Here is a 16415-nt window from a genome sequence, read left to right as displayed (position 1 = left end):
ACTAGATGAGCGTATATGAAAACATGCATGCTCATACACAGATCCAAACACCCACACCCATTTTCCTCCACACGTCTGTTGTGGTATAGTGTCGATAAAGGTGAAAGTGGAGGGAGTTTTTTTTAAAAACACATTTGCCCTGTGTACTTTTCTAAACAAACCCCAGCTACCAATAAACAAGTCATTAAACCTCATTAAAAGTCTCCATTCCCCCTCTGAAAGGTTTGTTTGTGATCTCCTAATTGGTGGTTGCATCAACTTAGTCCATCTTTCTAGATAATTATTCTCGGTCCCAATTCAATGCAGCATCTAATCCAACTGTGGCTAAACAGACCCCCAGGCAGTTGTTGGAGACAGTGTTTCACAGTTCACAACTTGAATTGGTAAATGTTTGCCCTTTACGTGGGAATGCATGGAGCTCTATGGTTATGGTCGGCTCTTTTGTGTCGTCGTATGGTGCCTCTCTAACTAATTCGCTTGATGAAATGTGTTGTCAGATTTTTCCACATACACGCACACACATATCCATATTTGACTCATGTCACTTAGTGTCTGTGAGCAGAAGCAAAATTGGCCCTTCTCTGGATGAAGAGTTACCAAACAAATAGTTTTATTTGCTGCTTATGTCTTTGATTTGGTGAGTAATTCTGCCTCTGCTATTCTTCCTGTGGAGTTAAAGGATAATTTTGGTGTGAACTGAAACATTATGAGTCTGCCTCAGTAGAGATGATGCCTTTCGGAATTGTTAATCCAAACCCAAGCTGTGAGATGAAGACACAATCGTTGTTGTTTATTCAAGGAGATGGATATCTCTTCTCTTTCGGCCTCCCCTCCCGCAGCAGTTGTGGTTTGATCACTGATGACGCTGGAGTTGTGGTGTGCCCACTGAATGTGCAACCTGTGGAAAAGCCCTTTCCTCTGCTCTTCTTTCAAGTTAATGCACACAAATACATACAAGTGATGCAGCAATTACTTCAGTGTTTGAGAATAAGGGAAATTGATTAGTTAACTTGATTTCTCCATCTGCTCTCCTGTTTGTCATTGGAATAAGTGAAACATGGGAAGTCGACGGATAGAAACACTTTTGCAATAAAGTGCGACAACACTTAACTGCCTCATTTTCCATCGGTGCCGATGAGCAGCAAAAGTGTAAACAGCCTCCCCTCTACCTGTAAGTGGTTGCCTCTCTGAAAAACTGTCTGGCTTAAATTCATTACATCCACCCACAATAGAACTCGCAACCACATCAATGAAGATAGGAAGGGAATTTCACCCAGAATAGGACAGAACAAACTCAAGGATGGGAATAAACAACATAAGGGAGGTAGGGAGTGAAAGGAAAAGGCGAAAAATCCATTATGTTTGATGTTCGCGTCTCATCTTGGCAGCAAATGCTGGTGGAAAAACCCTGTGAAATGACATTAGGGGCATCTTGTAATGTGATTTCGGCTATGAGTGAATATGAGATTTCTAATGGATTTGAGCACATTAGAGCAGTCTTTATCTGTAGTATTTATTCCCCCCGGTTTCAAATGCAATTTGCTAAGTACAATGTTTCTCTCTGCTCTAGCTCACTAGCTTTCTGGCTAGAAGGGATGTGGGGGAGGATTATATTATTTTTCGGGTTTTTTTTGTGTCAGTGGCACTCCATAAAGATATCATGATAAATATATGAGACACAGCACATGCGACAAATTGGTTTGTTATGAGAAAGAGAGATTGTTTCTATAATTTGTGCAGAGGTATGCAGAGAAAGAGAAATGTCATCAGGAGTGTTAGTTCATCTGTGTGTGTGTGTGTGTGGTTGTGTTTTGTCCAGTGTCTTTGTGAGTACGTGAGTGAGTTCATGTTTGCCAGCAAAGCACCTGATAACCCCAAACATGTTCTTTGCAAGGATTCGAAGTAGAAATGAAGCATGGCATGTTATATCATTATGATAATAAAAGATTCCACATGAACCTAGATCCCAATTCAAATGTAGGCGTGCACACTGGGTAGACCTCTGCGTAGGAGAGTGAAATGAACAAATGGAAAATAAATTATGAAATTCATACACAGTGTCGGTGTCTGGGGAGGGAGAAAAAAAAACCCAACTAAAGCTTATGTGAAGTCTCTTGAAATAAACACAATCAGGTTGCTGAGTCAAGGTAGACCTGCTTTCAGGTTCAGTCAGTGAGCCTGATTTACTGGATTGTTGACATGGGAATATTCTGCCACAGCCCTTTTCTGATCAGGTGTACTCTTCAACGCAGCGATGCACTGCATAAGCTTCACAACAGTCCTTGAGATGAATGAACTGCAGTCTGATGCAGAGCTCTGATGTTCTCAAAGGGCTCTGTTTTCATAGCACTCCATCACAATCTCCCTCTGCTTATATTGTAAAAAAAAATAATAATAATAAAAATGATAATAAAAGACAAAGGCTCATGTTCATCTCCAATTTTACTGACACCCTAATATCTGTCTGTGACTGATTGGGGTCACAGCATCCCTGATTAGCATCCACATCTACGTGTCCCTGCCAGTGTTTCTGCAAATTGTCCCAAATCAGCCAATGTGGTGCACTCGAAAGCTCTCTGCAGGCTTAATGAGCTAGATTAAAAAGGAAGTCACTTAACCCATGCCTGAGACACACACACACACACACACACACTATAGAAAACCATATGTACTCATCACAACCGAACAAGCACAAACACCAACCAAAAGCACGCACGCACACACACGCACACACACAGCCACCTTACACCCATCTTACATTTCACTGGATGGGAGATGGAGCGAGGCCATTATGCAAATGTCAGGTGTCAAGTGTAAATGAGGTTGGAGGGATGGGAAACCGAAGTATTGAATCACACTGGCTCCCTTAGCAACTGCACCAAGGTAATGGGAGCATTCCAGGACGTAGGCCGGCAAACACCTTCCTCAGCGGCGTGATATTGAAAAATATTTAGTCTTGGTCTGCATGATCTAAGAATGAGTAGATAGCATGACCACTCTCCTCATTCATACTAGTGTGGTGCAGAAAGGTGGCTTCATGTTGAAATTTACATACACAGCGATTGCGACATGTAGCGGCCTCATATTTTGGTTTATATTCATGTCACTAATAGACAAACCAGACACATTGAAAAGGGTATTGCATCAACTGGTGCATTCTGGTCATGTATAGGTGCATCAGTGAATTTCTCACAACAGAAAATAGTTTCCAGAATTGCTCTTAACCATCCTTTATGCATTATAGTGCAGTAACTGTTGCCCACAACAGTGTCAAATCTGTATGTAGATACATTTGACATCTGTTCACCCCTCCCTTTTCTAATTATGTTTTGGTATCTCGGTGAGAAAGACTGTGAGATGAAACATTTTCTGTACTTACTGGCTCCTCAGGCTACAACTGTGTTTAGTAATGGACGTAAACCTGAAAAGGTAATTGTAGAAACATCATGTAACGTCATCTTTTAAACACTGAGATACATTTTCAAAGCAACTGACACAAAGTCTCATCAATGTATTATTAATTGCTATTGTACACACACATATCCATATATATCATAACCTCCCCCATAATGTGTAATTTCAGTTTCCTATCTGCATTGATCCTCGTTTATTATCTGAGGCCTCTGATGCATTATGTCAAATCAATTCTGAATAATTATTGAACTCAACCAGTTCTCTCTAATCACTAATCAGTGAGCCTCCACATTTGAATCGAAGATGACACACTCTCACGGTCATTAAAGTAAATACAGGAATTTAGTTTTGCATAAAAGTGCTCGTCTTAGTTCATTGTATAATTATGGGCCTCTTTAATAAATAATAATGGCTGACATTTTCATGTGATTGTATCAATTATAGTTCAATATTTTGTTAATTCATTTAAAGCTGTGGCAGCGGCCGGAGAAACTTAGAGAATTTGTTTCATTGGTCGTCCTCCCCCCTCCTGTTTCCTGGAGTATTTTACGGACAGATTTGCTATTTTCCCCACACAGCTGTGTACACGGAAACGCATCACACACACACACACCCCTGTCACTTTTTTAAAGTGAAGCAGACAAAGTTAAAGGTCAGTGCCGAGTCAAGTTTGGCTCTCTTCCCTGAGAGCCTTTAGAAATGGACACACACACCGACACTCAAGACCGAGACAAGACGCTGCAACAAGCAGAAGCACGGACAGGCTATGAAAGGATCAATGAATAATTTAACCCCTAACATCATATTTCCCATGGCAGCAATATACACAGAGCTGCCTGCAGATGCATGTGATATGTGTGTGTGTGGTGCGGTATGCCTTGTATGCTGAGAGGTGGCTATTTCAGCGGTGTAATGTGATGTGTGGGAGTATTATCAGAGCTGTAGGTATGACAGACACACAGCCCTAGAGCTGACTTCTTGGAATTGCATTTTGTTGGTCGTCTCCAATATGAGACCTGTCACCCCCGCTCCCTCCAGGCCATGCAAACCGTGATTGAGGCATTTGAGCGCGGTGTCACTATCAAGTGTGCGCTCTTGTGAGGTTGTGTGGTTTTTTGTGTTTCTGTCTATCTCCTTACGTGCAACACGTAATAGGCCGGTTTTCGTGCCGATTAAGTGTTTTATGCATTTTTAAACATCTTTCTTCATTCGCCTTGCACTTTTCCCCCCTCCTTTATTTTCACCTGTCACTACTTCCATCCACCTTCACTTTGTCCTTCCATCCTTCCCTCACCTCCTGTGCGCCCCGTCTCTCTCTCTCTCTCTCTCTCTCTCTCTCTCTCTCTCACCTCTTCCTGTCAACACTGTCATAGCTTGGGGAGCCCTTTGGTGTATTACAGACCTCTCAACACTAGTTCTCTTTATGGCACTTTCTCTTTTTAAATTCAATCAGGCTTCAATGGAGCCCCCAGAACCATTTCAATTTACTACTTGGACGCCACAGGATGGAAAGTCCTACGCTAACATAAAGGTCTAAATGGAATGGAACACCAAGAGAGAGAGAGAGGGAAGAGAGATGGAGGAAAGGTGTGCCACGGAGGGGAGGAGGGGCAGTGGAATGGTGCCACAGAGAGATAACAGCAATGGAGTGGTAAAAATAGAGTAGAGGTAGGGGAATTGGGTAGGAAAGAGGGTGAGAGAGAAAGATTAGGGAGAGGGAACAGTCTCAAGCGTTTCAGGGGATAAGAGATGGTAGAGAGAGAAAAAGGAGTGAAATGAAGTGTAGGAAACAGAGAGGGGGAGATAAAGGCATACATTGAGGATAAGGGGTGATAAATATAAAGTGTTTTTTTAATCAGAGGAGAATGTGATGTGACACGGCTCACCTAGCAACCTGTGAGAAGGAATCCATCAACATTTAGACGTCTACGATACGATGCAGTGCTAGTACACTCTGCTGAAAGGACTGGAGAAAAAAAAAAAAAGACATAACCAAAACTGAAATCTAAGATGAGAGTAGTTTTCTGTCGGAGCAAAGTTGTTGTTATATATATATATATATATATATTCATGTATATATATATACATATATATTTATATAAATCAGAAGAATGTCACTCTCACCTGTGGCCATGGTACCTCTGAGAAAATATCAAAACCATTGCCATTTCCACAAAGCAATCTTTTTGACCTCAACCTGCCAACTTTCTTCAGCTTGACTTTCCATTTACTTTGCCCTTTGGGACAAAAAAAATACCCAGCTCCTCATGTCCATCTATGCCGCAAGCCTTTTATGTGTGTTGTGTGTGTTAAGTGTTTTTCTCAGTAGTTTTAAGGCAAATTGAAAAGTGCCTTTGCACTTAGCCCTCCCAGGGATTGTTGCCATTTCAGCCTCGCTGAGTCATTCATGGAAACCACAAGTGTCCTTTGGTGGCTCATCTCATCTTTATCTTTATCTTTATCTTTAGCTTTTATCTGAGATTAGACAACATCTGTGTGTATGTAGGGTTATGTCACTCTTCGCAAAGGTAACAAAAATAAGGCTTTATTCATCTGTTATTGTCTTGAGTTCATTTGGTAATGACCTCCTCAGCACATTACACTTTTACACTGCTTGTTTATTGTGTTACATTTTGCAGCATAATTGATATTATGTCTATTGTCCACATGACAACAATATTAGATATGACGTTGAAATATAGTTCTTAAACCAGACGGTAGACACGGTGAATCCAAGCTTTCCTGGCACAAATGAGCTTGCATTATTGTATATGCTCAGAGCTAACATACAATATGTATTTTATTTCTTGTTTGTGTTCTTTCCAGGTCCCTGTTGAGACTGCTAAATTATAGCACGGATAGGAGCTTTAATAAGTTCCAAAGCCTGCCTCTTCCTCTTCCGTCTTTTGGAAATGACAAACAAGTGTGGCATAAACAAATACATTTTTCACTGAGGGTCATCTTGATGCATGGACACTAGAGTGTATAGATTTAAGAGATTGTTTTTAACTTCATTCAAAGCAGAAATCAAACAAGTTGTGTCTTTTATTCCATACCAGGATTAAGTAGATTAAGTAGATCTATATATTGTTAATATGAGTCACTATTGAGTAATTGCTGGTATCTACCAGTCAGCTTTGTTTTTTTTAACTTCCTGGATTACTTTAATAAAGCAGCCTCCTTCTTTCAGTAAATGTCACCCATGGGAGGCCACTTAAGAGTGCTGCTTATTAATCAGACCTGTTTTATAAGAGGGAGACCAACTCTTACAGTAAATACTTGAGCATTAAGTGTGGCACAATCAGACAGGATACAGGTTTTGTCTGCACCTGCCCATCTGAATAATCTGTGGCTTTTAAGAGCGTAAGAGTCTGAACACACACACACCATGAGAGAGCAGTCATGAACTGTGCTGTCACCTGCCTCTTTATCTATATTGACTCACATTGTACAATAGTAACAAAAGCAGTAATTTAGGCCCAGTAGCCTCCCATTGTGTCACAGAGGCGTCTTTGCCTGCTCTAAATGGCTCAGTGTAGCAAGTGAAAGACCCAGACTTTCCTTTGCCTCCTGCATCTACAGGATATTTAAATATGACGTCTTTACCTGCTATTAAAAATTACACCTAATGTTATCTAACGCAAGCGTTTCTTGTTTTTATGATTAGTGCACATAAGAAGACACATTTTTAAGTCCAAGAAACATCATGACGTTTTATTATGCAGCATATACTTGTCTTCGCTGTCTATTATTATCCGATCACTTCTTTGAGTCATAATAACTGATATCCCCCATCCATTAAAGGCTCTCTCACAAAGCTGAGTCCATTATTATCCCAGAGATCTTTGTACTTACCATTCATTTGACAGCACAGACAGGCCATTATACTGCATGAAAATTATACTTTGGTGACAAACCATCAGAAATAAAAAAATAAAAATGGAAAAAAAGATCCAGTCCACTACAAAGTTTAGAGGCTGTTGTGAATGGGAATGAACTGTAAGTGAACAGGTTTGTAACTCCCGCTGGTATGATTTCCTTGCCTTAGGCAACATGCCTGGAAAAGGTGTGTCTGAAACAAGTTTCAATTGGGGTGGAGGATTCTTATAGTGCTGGATACACACTTGGGTAGTAGACAATGATTCTGCAGTAAAGTATAAGTCACTGGCCGTGCTGTTGTCATTGAACTAGAATTTACTCTAATAATAGCACATCGTCCGTGCTTAACATGACCAATTCTTATTTTCCCTCACTTTTCCTGCTGAGAAGAGCCTTGGAGCCTCTCTCTTCTGATTGGACAGCCAGGTCAATGCCAAGAAATGCATTGTAGCCCGCTAATGTAGCTTGGTAGAACTCATCAATAAAAGTAAATGGCAATGAAATGAGCCGCGTAGTCGGAGAAGGAGCGTGTCCCTGCAAAAAAGAGACATGGAAATCTCACTTTCTACAATATGCATGTTGATTTTCATCCCCCTAAAATGTCAAGTTATTCATGACCAAAAGCTTTATGTGGTAGTTTAGGATCAAGGAATGTAGTTTGCATTCATCTGTGCAAAACTACACTCAGCTGAATATACCGTTTTGTTTGGAGGAGCGACTGGTGAGAGAAATGGTCTTGGCCAGAATTAGAGAGAGATAAAGAGATGGAGGGTGGAGAGCACAGTGTAGGAAGATGGAGGAGTAGGCCAGTAGCAGCGGTGCGGCGGTGATTTGTCTTTGAGACTCCGTGGTGTTGGTGTTGGCAGCGTCAGCTAAACAAGGCCATCTCATTTCCTGTTGTCTGCAGGAAGCAGCTGTCTGCTACCGCTACTGCTACTGCTGCTACTCAGAGCCCCTGGTCATCAATCTCCCCCGTTTTAATTGGTCTGCACCACCCGGCGATGGGCCAGTGCATGCACACTCACACACACACCCACTGTAAGCAACGTGTGTGTAGATACAGAATGAGAGAGAGAATAAACATCTGTTGTGAATATAAAAATATACACCATCCGCATCACTTCATTATCAACACATAACTACCAGTGAACGTCAACACAGACAAATGCTCTTACATAAGTCCCGGTTTTAGTCTGCAGCATATATAGATATATACATATATACACATTATGCATACATTAATGCTGTAATGCTTACATGTTCAAAAAATGCTACTGGTCCTCGAGTTTTGCATGCTGCTTTGATTTCACCAGAAGGACTTGTTGTCTGAACGAGCCATCTGTTCTTTTTCCTTATCCCCCGATATAAATAAAATGCACAGAAATATAATGAACGTTTTTTTACTAGTCTGCCATCATTTCATTTTCAGTGCAGAACATTTGGATTTTGTTTCTTGAAACTTCATAACTATTTTAATCAGATAGTAAATTGATGTCTTTAGATATTTTGTTGCCACATGTGTAATATTAGGATCTAATTTGACAGCATCAAATGATCCAGTCCAAGTTTTTATGAAAGATATGTCGTCTTCTGACAGCTCTTGTTATGGTCCAGTAGAGGCACAGTAATAACAACTGAGAGATATTGTTTTTTGAAGACCGGGATATATGCAGTCTACTCATGGATCACGCACAGTGAGGCAGAATGCAGTATGCCAGGAGCCTGAAATGGATCTGCTAGATGGAATTCAGACTTCTCAAATGAAGATATTTACTAGATATTTGTCAAGATATGGGTAAACAAGCATGTTTGACTACCATGTTTCATTTCTGTGGTTCTGTGATTATTCATCTCCAAAAAAACCATTTAACTCGATAATCTATTTAGGTTTATAATCTAGTGAGTTTTGTTGGAAATGTTGTAAAAGAAAATATTGAGTGAAACCCAAGTTCATAGAGTTCACTAACCTTGACCAATGTATGCATACATTGAGCAGAACAAACAAACAGCAGATCTTTTGTCATTGTGTGATGGACAGTCAGTGCCATCTGTCATCCATTGCAGCTTATACAGAGACTATGTGCAGTAATAATATTACAGGAGGATGACTTCCTCTTTTATATCCGATCAGGCTTACTCTCCCAAGGAGAAGGCCTGTGTTATGAATTGTGTTCATACCTGCTATTGTAAGCATGTGGAGACACACACCTACAATTTACATAATGCATATTTGCATCTTCCCACGGCACTCCTATCTCTCTCTCTGTCTCTCTGTTTTGTTCTCTTCAGGAGGATTTTCAAATCTGACTTGATTTAAAAAAACAAAACAAAAAAAAAACGTGGGAGACCACAGACACATCGACTTTTGTAACTGATTTTCAGTGTTTTAATCCTGAGAAAGCACAGACTAGACGATCCAGTCAAGACGCTGGTGTTTAGCGTTTAATCAAATTATTCAAATTGCCACGTTTTGTGCTGAGTCACGGTGTACACGACATCCGTTTCCCGGTCAGCTCGCTCTCATTGGTTATTGCGGGGTTCTGCTCATGCCCCAATCTCTGTTCACTCGTAAATATCAAACATGTTTAATGCTTGCGATTTGAAATCGGGAAGACTCTTGATGTGTCCAATAACATCTGTTAATCCCTCGCATTGCAGGATTATTTGGCCAGGTAATCTGTTCAAATCAGCCTAAAATTGGAAGGTGCCCATGATTGTCGGGGCAATGTGTGGGGCAGGCCCTGGACAGTTTGCCAGTCCGCCAGTCCATCGCAGGGCCACATAACAGAGACAAACAACCATTCAACCATTCACTCTCACACCTATGGTCAATATAGAATATCCAATTTACCTCATCCCTTTTACCTGAACCATCTCGATTAAATGTCTTGCCTTCACCCTTAACATAACCTCAACCCAACCCCGCTAATGTAGTGACACCCTGGCAAGATCAAATTGTCCTCAAAGATAGGTTTGAATCAAAATCTTCAACAGCCTACTTCAGACATGTCCACACAAACCACTTAGTGCCCAACCCTAACATTTCAAATCTCAGCTCTAAACTTAACCAGTTCCCAAGAAACGAGGTGGTTCTGGTCATGACAAGGTAAGTATTTATGCTAGGGCCCAGATTTGATAATAGGAAGATTTCCAGGAGCCAATGGTCCCTTCAGACATTTTTTTAACAGTAAAAGTTACATACAAATGCATTGTTTCAGAATAATTGTCACAATTATCATTTGTAAATGGCAATGTAACCAAATCTACGCAGGAGTGAAAAAAATATCAAAAAATCTGCTTTTCTGTCATATCTGAAGTCAGATATCATGCCATAAAAAGCCCTAAAAAGGTAACGAACACTACTGCACACACACACAAACAAAGTGGCTGAAACGTATGTGTGGTATCGGGGTATAACAGCAGGGAGGTGTGGGTGTTATGTGGGAGGACAATATGCATTTCACCAGACACTTATTAAAACACACACTCCCTCACTGGCTCAGTAAAAGAAAATCCTGTACAGGTGTCAAATCAAATGGAATCCTAATGCTTCCACAAAACAGTCCATTCAGTCTGGGCTTGTAGACAAAGCTGTTACAGTGCCATCCAGTGGCAGTGGAGGATATTGCTTTAGGTCTGAGGACATTAGGTTGAGGACAACCTAATCCATACGAATTATATTCAACATACATTTTCGGCGAATACATCTTGTGGATAAATAGGTGTCCCGGATCACACCAGTGGCCATTCGGATTGTGTTCGGTCCTCATTCATCTTTTCAATTTTCCTCCAATCTCTATGCAGTGCTGCGACTATGTGCTCTGAAATCCCTTGAGCAGCTCTTTATATTCTCGGGTGTGACTTCATTAATTTAACACCACAGTAGAAATAAGTAACTATAGTGTGTGTGTAGTGGAGTGTGTAATATTCCCACAGAATCAATATTGAATGAGCAGTTGGATAACAATTAAAAGCTGCCATTCTAGCATTTATTGTCCGATCCACTGAAATGAAAGATTATGTTGGTGGTGCCATAAAACCCCATAAAGTGTTCACATGCATTAAAATCATCTTTATGTCTTTTGAAATCTTCTCGAAGTGACTGGGCAGTGCTGTGAGCGTGAATAAATGTGTACAGAGAAGTCCCTTTAAGTGTCACTGGATGTGGTGAAGTGATGTATTGACATGTGGCTGTGTATTTTTATGTTAATCTATGAGTGCGCGTGCGTGCGTGCGTGTGTGTGTTATTGTGACAAAGACGGACTGATTTAGTATGTGCACTCACTCTTCCTCCTCCTCCTCTCAGTTGGTGCTGGTTCGCTCTGTCCTGTCCTTGATGTGTGACAAGTCTTTACAGATCAAGCCTTCCTCTCCAGGCAGCATTCGTGCCTGAGGAGAATTCTAGGAGATTTAAAAATGCTGAGTCTCTAATCGATCTTAGCACACCCTTATTCTGCTGTCTTTCTTAAATCTTTGTCTTTATCCCATTTCTCTTTCGGCATCATTACGCTTCTGCTGCAGATAAAGATGGATGATGGGTTCTCAACCCTTTCCATTTAAAGAAGCATTTGTTACCTTAGGTTTAGTTTCCAGTGGGAAACGATTTCAGAGTTGCTGCTATAAAGCATCTTTGTCTCTGTCCATTCTCGTTTTAGCTATCTTGGAAATAATCTAACATAAGCTTCTCTGAATAATCAGAGGGCCATTATGAAGCACCAGGTTCACTCATTAGCCAAATCCCTTTGGTATAAATACATTTAATTCCATTCAGGAGTGTTGTTTCTTGTCGTATGTACACAAAGGGCATAGCATCTACAATTATCCTGCCCCAGACCCTGGGCTCTGACATCTGTTTCCTAATGACAGATAATTACATGCTGTCAAATGCAATCATCAGCAGTTGCTGCTGAGAAAGTGGGTTTTGAGTGCAGTTGGTGCAGCCATGTTGGCTGCAGAGGGGACAACACACCCCGAGGCAAGTGTGGAGATGCACACTTCATTTGATTGCACGTGTGTGTATGAGTGTGTGTGTGTGTATGAGAGCGTGAGAGAGAGCGAGAGAGAGAGAGAGAGAGAGATGAGTTGTCTGCACCTGTGACTAGCATTGAGTAGATAGACATTTGAAGAAACTGTAAAGTTTCTAAATGAGATCTGTTGCAGGCTGTAGATGATATTGATGTAAATCTGTTAGATCCTGTTAATAGTCAGTTAGAACTGTCAGTAGATACTGAAAATTTAATTATTAATATCACCTTTTGAAATGTATTGCGATTAAAAGTATGATTTTATTCTCTAAATTAATGAGTAATCGGAGGGTGTATTTGAGACACCACTGGTTAATTGTATCTTTCTTTTTAATCAGGATAATTCCCAGCTTACATGTCAGTAAGCTGGGAGTTCAGCGCACACCAGAAGTAGGCAAACTTGCCTCAACTGCGTTAAATGATTTTTACGGAAATAATGAAGAACCTATGAGTTAAATGTAAGAAATGCGTTGCATGTAGTCATAAAATGACTATGACACAGTTTGTCATCAGAGATTAAGGAAACTATTTAAAGTGAAATAAATAGTTTCCTGTGCAGCCTGTGTATTTTGAAGTTAAATTTGAAAGTTAGCAACTGAATTTACGGTTGCTAAATTCTGTTTATGTTAATGATCTACAACCTCAAGTCTGTGTTGAGGAAGGGGGAGGGCAGGGTAATATTTTTAATTTGTTATAAACTAATTTCTTACATGTCTTACGTATAGCCTCTTTAATGTGTTAAATGTGGGGCTTTATCGAGGGTTGAACCATAAATCACTTTCAGATTGCAATTTGAAACATTGCATTTAGCATTTTTTAAAATTTTTGTTGTGCTGTGCTAATAATATGACAAAGGAAACGATGCACATCTTTAATTTATCACCTTGCCTTAGAGTTAATGTTTTCATTGTGTCGTCTCTCAATGCCCTGTTATTTTTTAAATCTCATACACAGTGAACATTAAACCGAAACAACCTCAAAACAATTTTGCTTTTCCCAAATCAGCCCGGCCTTATTGATAAATTAATTTTATTCCCGACTCTCTTATAGATAATAGTGACAAAACAGCCAGAAAATCTCTCTAGCTTATAGTTTTTAAACACATTTGCCCAAACCTGAAATCAGTCTAACATCTATGCTTGGATATTTTTTTATAATATAGTCACAGCTCAGTGTGTTATGGCAGTAAGGTGACCCGTGTGTGTGACATAAATGTTGTAGTGCTGACTGTAAACCTCCTGATTATCAGACAGCTGCACTGCTCGACTCTCACGGCGCAAACTGTTCCATTGTCGATGCATTATTTATGTATTAGTTTGTACCGTGATTTACAGAAATAATTTTTTTACAATCAGTAAATTACTTGAGGCCTCACAAACTCACTCTTGATTGTGTTGCCCCTTTTTTTTAATGATCTAATTAGGATTGCTTTCCTGTAACTGATACTCACTGATACAACCTTTGGTGCATGGCATGCCATTCTTTGTGTGTTCCCCTGCCACCTTATTTTGAAGCCAGTTGCAAACAGCATATGTGCGAGAGAGTGGATAAGCAGATTATTAAGGCCACTGAGGTTCCGCACACACTGTGTTGCTGCTGCTGCGTCTCCATAGCAGTTCCACAGCGTCTCCTTGGTGACTTGGCTGAAACCTCTGGTGCATACAGCTGCCATATGGTTGACTGCTGGGTATTGTTTACACCTGGCAATGAAAGTGACATTGTTAATGTCACATTGTGTCCAATTTCAACTGACACATAAGATGAAGTGAAAGTATTTACTCTTAAACACACCAAGACAACGTGAGATTAACGTGTGTATTTTATGAAATATGACATTGCAAAAAAAGTAATGCATATAAACTGCTAATCTTTCACATTTACCAGGCTGCAATAATCAGACCAAAAAGAATCCCATTTGCATGAAGTATATTGAAACTATAAAATGAAGGTGAATCATGACAAAACTTGGCAATTTAAGGGTTAAACATTTTAAAAATGACTGTGTACAGTTGTAATAGCTTAATTTTTTTCGAAGGTGTGTTAACGTAACTTTTTGAAGGCGCATCTAAGGGTTAAATGGTTAAACTTTAAATTGGCTTTTATGTAGTGTACAGACATTAATCTCTGCAACAGTCACATGCTTTAAATATGTTCTTTTATGTATGACAATTATGTGATTATTTAATATACCCAGACCTTAGACTTATATTACTTTTTCATCAATAGTTAAAACTCAAGCCAGACAGGTTGAGAAGCTATCAAAGCAGGGTGGGTTTTTTTTTTTTTTATTGAAATGTAACATGCAGGAGCTCATGATAACTAGTGAAAATGTCAGTCTAGAGGAATGGAAAGTCAAGCTCAGATGTAGCCTTGAGAGATGAAATGAGGCTAGCTGTCACTCTGCGGTGAGAGGTCGAACTGTCTCCCCATGTTTTTGTGTAGGAGGTTTGGAATATGGTTTTCTGTAAATGGCCTTGTGCAGCGCAGAGCCTTCGAGCACTGGAGCTCCTGTGAGTTTTGGTGGTTGGTGATTCATTTGGATTTGAGACGAGTTGATGGCTTTTGAATCGCTGCATGTGTGTTTGTGTGTTAACTTGTTTGGTGTCATTTGTTATCGCCCCCTCATAATCATCACCAGAAGCTGTTACTCTCGATACAGTATGTCATGCCATCAGTGAGGCAGATGTTTGGAGGATGTGGTTGTAATGATGATGAGCTGGGAGAGATTTCCTTTTCAAAATTCATATGGAAATCTTTGAGCTTGTCTGTGCTTTGCCCCGTGTTATCCATCCAATCACATTTTAAACAGCCTCTTGACTATTGGGTCCAACTGATTTCTCTTAATCATCTCTCAGAGCCCTTTGTTTCATGTATGTTGTCACTAAACTTTTCCTCTTAAAACGTGAATTTGCTGACATGCTTTTTAAGCGTTGTGAGTCCCAGCAGTGCCTTTAGCCCCGGTTACCTTGGCGAAACATCCTTGAAACACCCATGGGCTCAGTATCGCCATGAAGTTGCATGCTGCTCTGCTCCAGATGGCCGCTTGGATAGACAAAGCCGCTTTTACTGTCTCGTCCCTGCCACATTACTCAAATGTTATCGCCCCTGCCCACAAAAATCCATCTGTGCTCACATGCTAACTTGAAGATCCATCATCCTGCCACTTGTATTGAAACAATGACAATAACGGCAGAGCAAGATGGATCTCGGAACATGACGACATGGGTCGAAACTGGCAACTTTTGTCTGAACATTGATTTTTTGGAAAATGAAGCTGTCAGCACAAATTGTATGTTTTTTGTTACGAGGGGAGTGTTTAACTTCGTGCACACTGTATTTATGCGGCTACATATTTTGACCCTCATTGTTTTGCAATTGCTTGACAGTTTTAATGAGGCCACAGAAGAGTTTCTTTCCACTTAACTTTCAGTGGTGGTAGAATGTCAGTGGGAATCAATGAAGGATTTAAAATAGGTTTAGGTTTCCGTGCTTACTCTGTCTTTCACTTCTTCACTCTGACACAAGGATGCACACACACAAACTCACACTCGCTGTCATTCTCGCTGACTTAATTGGGCATCGATGCGGAGGAGTGTGATTGTACAGCTTTTGCTCTTTTATGTGTTTATAAGTGTGCCTGTTCAAGCTTACATTTATATCTGTGTGTGTGTATGCCTCACTTTACTTACCCAATCATGCACCTCCATTGATCTATAATTCCTGCATAGGCAGTGTCCTTGCTTGTCTGTAATGCTGCAGTGTCATGGCTCTTACCTGCACGACTTACTGCTGGAGCATAAACACTGTTCCCACTTTTTACAAATGGCAGTTTCTAATCAATTCCCCACTTCAGTCGTCTTTGTAGCTTCGCTCCTGTATTATTTCTTGCTTCTGCCCTAAACTTTTCATGATACAATTTTCTTTTACCTTTGTACTCTCGACATCTCTCTCTTGCTCTCTTGCTCTCTCTCTCTCTCTCCTCTATAAGGTTAGATCATTGTATATCACAGGTCCTGCAGGTCAAACAATTCTTTTTGAGATGTTTGATTTATTTGTGCATTTATATGTGCTGAGCGCTTGAGGAGGCACTCACTGTTG

At 40.3% G+C, this 16415-nt stretch overlaps 1 protein-coding gene across 1 annotated transcript in view; it reads left to right on the top strand.

Moving 5' to 3' along the window:
* LOC122781030 (exocyst complex component 4-like) overlaps positions 1 to 16415 on the top strand; it is a 66900-nt gene that overhangs the window by 46491 nt on the left and 3994 nt on the right. The window lies entirely within an intron of this gene.

This window comes from Solea senegalensis, linkage group LG14, assembly GCF_019176455.1.
Source record: "Solea senegalensis isolate Sse05_10M linkage group LG14, IFAPA_SoseM_1, whole genome shotgun sequence".
Taxonomy (NCBI): Eukaryota; Metazoa; Chordata; class Actinopteri; order Pleuronectiformes; family Soleidae; genus Solea; species Solea senegalensis.
Note: the sequence above shows the minus strand (reverse complement) of the source record. Positions and strands in the feature narration are given on the sequence as shown.